Consider the following 5,649-nt stretch of genomic DNA (forward strand, 5'->3'; position numbering starts at 1 on the left):
AACTACTAGATTGTCTGAAGTCTTAGGTGGCGAATTTGAGCCCTTTTCCCGGTAATACCAGAGAGCTAATGATCAGGCTGTTGTGAGCTGGAGAAACCTACCTCTCATGTTTACAGTGAGAAGTGACCAAGGACAGGATCGAAGCATAAATCTTTTCACAGAGGATGTCTTAGTGTGTTGTTAACCAGGCTGTCACAAGTTTTTGGCTCTCTGACTGCCGTTCTGTTGCTGGCCACCCAAGTCAAAAACCACTGTAAGGAACATTGCGTTTCACAATCCAACCAGCTGCTGGGCAAATCCGATTCAGGAGAAGTATGCTATCTCATGAGAGTAGGGACTAGAGTTTGGACTTCTCTCCATGTTGGCTTTGAAAAGCGTTACTTCATCTCTGAAGTGTCAGACTTCCTTTCTGACTATTCTACCGTTTCAGCCTCAACACTACAAAGTAGCATTATAGGATCCACGGCTCCTTTTTCATGATTTTATTTTATTTTCGCATTCCATCTATCATTGTACTGGCTCATCTGCAATTTGCTGCCTTTCCCACTAGCATTTCCTGTATAATCTGCCTCCATCCCGCTCTGCCCCATACCCACTGCTCATCCACCTAAATCATGTTTTATTTCTGTCCCGGAAGGCCTTATGGTAATTAAATAATGGTGTTTCTCCTAATATTTCTAGGAACACTTTATTATTTTATAGTCGACATATTGGATGCTGTGAATTGGAATGGACTTCAGGCAATTGCTTATTTTCAATATTGGTCTGTCATTGGGTTATGTCTAAAGGATAAAATCAGGCATCTGTGTTCTGATGTCATGGATATAGTTGAAGCTAAGACAATGTCTGGGTAGGCAGTGTCCCAAACTGTAGCTGAGTTTCTGCATAGTTTCTCTTTTGGCACACAAGGAGTAGACACTGGAGTGAAAGAAAACATTCACTGTGACAGGTCAAACTTATCAAACAGTGCCATGCTAGATGGAGACACCCTGGAAGTTCCTGTGTTCATCCAGGGGCGTGCTCTAAACCCTCCACCCCACTAAGTATCCCTTAAACAACAAGAGGTATCAATCATGTGTGCATTGTGTTTTCTTAATGCATACATACCTGTGATGTAAACTCAATTCATAACCTAGGCATGGGCATGGTAAGATAATAATAATTAGTAAAATAGAAACACCACAAAATTATACTATGAAAAAATGACTTAAATGTATGAATTATTTATTTCTATAACATTTCATTTAACATATTCAGACTGAGGTTAAACTCAGATAAATCAAATGGCAAAGAATGAGAGACTGATGATGTATTAGTCTTCAACTGTAATGACTGCGATATAATTTAAAGCAAAAACAAAAGGCACTTCCACCTGGGAGGCAGCCTGGGGAGGAACAGGAAGTGCGGTGGGGAGAAGGGAGCTCCATGTGAACATGTGGACCTTCCACATCTGGAGTTCCTCATTCATAAAACCCGGTCTTCATCCAACAATTGTTCTGATCACCTTAGACACTCCCTGCCAGGCACCTGGTCTGCACTGAGCCTCAGAATCGTTGCTTTCTTTTCTTCTAAAGCTCACAGGGCTGTCCAGGGGAGGTGCAAAGCCACACTCCATTACTGTAGGTTTTTATGTTTGGGATAGCCACAGCTCACTTGAGTATTCACACCTGAATTTTAATGTTTCTAATTATAAAAGTTCCCCTCTTGATCTATTGAAGCACACCACACGTGTTCTAGTTTGTGAACTCCTGGCATGGGCATTCAACACAGTAAGAATCACTTAGGAGCACAGTTTGTGATATTAGACATGTCAGCAGCGAACGAAGATTTAGAGACAGGAGTTCTGCGAACTCAAAAATGATGCCGGGAACTCCCACTTGAGGACTATTTCATATATCACACGAAATACTAATTAGAGAAGAAATTTAGGTGGTTTCCAAATTGATTAACATAAGGACCAACTAGTACATGCTTTTAGAGAATATTCCAAAAATTGTAAGCTTCATTATTTTTAGGCAAGGCTATACAAACTGATTTTCCCCACCCACATTGCTAAAAGGCTCAGATGAATATAATGTTTAATTAAATGAAAAAATCTCAAAGTGCTTTGTAAGATGTGAATTGATTAGAGCAATGCTACTGTGAGTGCCGTCGGCTACAATTAGGCTCAGAATCTTGCTGTCGATAAATTTGTCTTTGTCTTCCTGTGTCTGTGTGCTTTCAAATCTGAGTGTTCTTTTTATACATTACAAGGAGGAATGCTTTGCCACATATTTAGAACAGGAGTATGGTTGGTCAGGCAATGATTTCTCAAGTAACTTCAGAATATCCAAAAGGTGAAACCAATAGTGGTTTTATATTGTCTTTGCGGGAGATTACTTTTGTGTGTGTGTGATGTTTGGCCAATCCAAGAGAAGGCACACGGTTTAGATAGAATGGAGTCTTCCCAAGGCCATTACAGACTTGAAAAAAACAACCCTCAAATGATATTCTTCCTCTTTCTTTTCTAGGGGTTTCTATGGGTTCATCTTCCCTGAAATAAAGTGGAAAGTTCCTATTGTTGGATCCTACAATAGGATCAAAGCCTATTCCCCTTTATGATTTAAATGAATCTAACAGAAGAGAGACTTTCTAGAATATTCTCTATGTTCTCGGATCAAAAGTGATTATACTTGCTAGCTCTAATTTCCAGCGAAGCATTAGTCACTCCTCTGAGGGGCCTCAGCACCTCACATCTTCAAAGTGCTCAACAGTTATTGATTATCTAATCTCCCATCAGCCCTGTGGGTAGGTCAGCCCTTCTTCCTACAAACTCAGAGGTCAAGTGCTCTGCCCAGGAACCCCGATGCCCGGACTACTCCTGAGCTTGCTTGCTGCAGAGCAGAGGGCTCAGATGATCATGTGATCATCTTCACAGCTTAAGATATAGCGGAGGAAAACAAACCAAGATAGATTTTAACTGCTCGGCGACAAAATGGTAAATATTTAAAGTTGTTATTTTGTGTTAGACCTGGCTTAGAGCTTTTATCCGGAAATCATGGCTCGTTTTGTAAAATTATGGTAATTTTAAAGACAATTAAAAAATTAAACAGGTTCCTGGTGGAAAGGTCAATTTGAGGAAGAGACGACTTACCTCCTCTTTAATAATTGAGCTGACTGAAAATGGGGCTGGTTTGCTAGGGGCACTGTGAGCCTTTTTATGAGACCATTTTTGATTGCCTGCTTTGATGAAGAAGTCCATTTAAGACAGGAAGTGTGGCAGTCAGTCACCAGCCACCAGAGTTGTGCGAGATAATTTTTTGTTACAAGATCAGTCTTATCACCTCCCTTGACACAGTAGACTCTGCTGGATGGAGACTTCCCAGGGCCAGTGTGTGCTAGAGGTCAACTTCCTGGACTTGCAAAGTCACCCAGGTCCCTCCTTCTATTGGTGTTTTCTTTATCTTGCACCAATAAATCCGGGGACACCATTTCTCATTTCACTTTTTTTTCTTTCAAACTGATGGATGTCCTTTGGCAAACAGTGCTTCCATGGAACTTCTGGAGTTTGGAAGAATGGGGTTCAATTGTTCAGCTGCACATCTCTCCACTTGTTTCTACTGTTAGGTGGAAGACAGACAGGAGCGGCGGTGGCAGTGTTAAGGGGCCCTGTCGGACACTGTTCCTGTTCCTGCCTGTGCAGGGACCTGTCCAGACATGGTGATAGTGGTGGAGTCTAGCCCCAGCGCTCAATGGAAAGCCTCAATTAAGAATAAGTAAATAAAATGTATTAATTGCCTTAGTTGTGACGGCAACAGGAAGAGTGTGAGCAGACTCAAGAAGGGGCCAGATGTGAGGAAACCTGAACTATAGCTGTCTCCTGAGGGTCACAACGCCCTTTGTGGTTAACTGTGTGGTTCGGTTGTTTCTACCATACCAGAAGCTGAGGCACATGTTCCCACACGTCAGCTGATGAGGATCTGTATGTTCAAGACATTTCATCTTTATTATAGTCTCATTTACGTTGTTGTGTGGCTACCTCCCTTTATTGGCTTTTCTAGGGGATCATGGGAAGAAACACCCTAAAGGGCGATCTGGTCCACCACATTTTATGAGAGGGAAATGGATCACCTTGCTGAATGAATATATCATCAACTTCATGAATATTCATGAAACATGTAAATCCACAAGGCTAAACTACTGGGTGATTCCCTGCTTAGGTCAGGCAACTGCAATCTCTCTTTGGTTGCTTTGCTTTGCTAAACAAACTCTTTGAACTGTCTGTGTCACTCAACTGAATTCTTTTCTTCAAGGAGGACAGCACTGAAAGATCCCCATAGCACTAGAGACTTGTCCAGTTTCACACAGGAATTTGGCCGACACGCAGATAGGAAGACATTTGCCCTGGCTTGACTCAGAAAAGTTTGCAAAAATCAGCCTGCTACCACTATCATTTGAGATGCATCTGTGTCCTGTAGAAGAAATAAATGAGAAAGAGGAAATATGTTCCTGAAGTTTCCATCTTGTCTCTGACATGGTGGGCCTGAGTTCTAGAAGGATCATCGAAGGATTAAAACTCCCATGACTCTATCATTGGAGTAGATAAGAGAAGTAATCGTGTTCAGAAGCTGCCTGAGTGGGTGGCAATGTCTGAAGTGGCATCAGGAGATGCCTCCAGAGTGATCACTCTATAGATGGATAGGCTCCTGAAAAGTGAGGCACCTCCCCACTTTCTATTATGGAGTACCTGGTTTAGTGCTGACAACTACCATCCACCCACTGGTTGAGGTTCGAAGCCCTTCTCTGTCTTTATAAGGCCAAGCATCTGGACCTCCTTTAAGCCCAAAGAGGTTTCTTGTTCGTCTACACCTCCTAAATAAGATCTGAAATCTCAGGATGACTAAGAAAGAAGATTTGGATGTGTGTGTGTGTGTGTGTGTGTGTGTGTGTGTGTGTGTGTGTGGCATAAGACTTTCTATCCTGCCTGTGGGCATTTCTGTAGTGCCTATTCCATTACAGATCTTGTGGTTTGGGGCAGCTAATGGCATTTTTGAATCTCAGAACCTGGATTGGTTGGAAGTATCTGCTTGTCTGTACAACCCTCCAGGTGAGTTTATTTTTCTCTGGAAGGAAGGAGAGGATGGGGAGTAATGGAACCTTTCTATTCAGCTTCTAAAATGAGGTCTTGGAATTGGGTTCCCATTACAGTGATGTCATAGAAACAGTAGAGTGATAACTTAACAAGGTGATGTCATAGAAACAGTAGAGAGATAACATGGTGATGTCATAGAATCAGTAGAGTGATAACTTAACATGGTGATGTCATAGAAACAGTAGAGAGATAACATGGTGATGTCATAGAAACAGTAGAGTGATAACTTAACATGGTGATGTCATAGAAACAGTAGAGAGATAACATGGTGACGTCATAGAAACAGTAGAGTGATAAATTAACACAAATACTAACCAATTGGTCAACCACTTGCTACAGTTTCAACTTTGTTTCTCACTTGACGAAGATGTCAAATATTTTTAAAATATTTGCTTGTCTGCTTCTTTTAGAAGCGATTTCTTTATGCATACTTAGTGTTGCTTCTTAACTTTATGACAGCCATGAACTCTAACAGGAAGAATACCCCAAACTCACAGGTGTCTGAACTGCCCTATCAT

The sequence above is a fragment of the Peromyscus eremicus genome, chromosome 19 (assembly GCF_949786415.1).
Source record: "Peromyscus eremicus chromosome 19, PerEre_H2_v1, whole genome shotgun sequence".
Classification (NCBI taxonomy): domain Eukaryota; kingdom Metazoa; phylum Chordata; class Mammalia; order Rodentia; family Cricetidae; genus Peromyscus; species Peromyscus eremicus.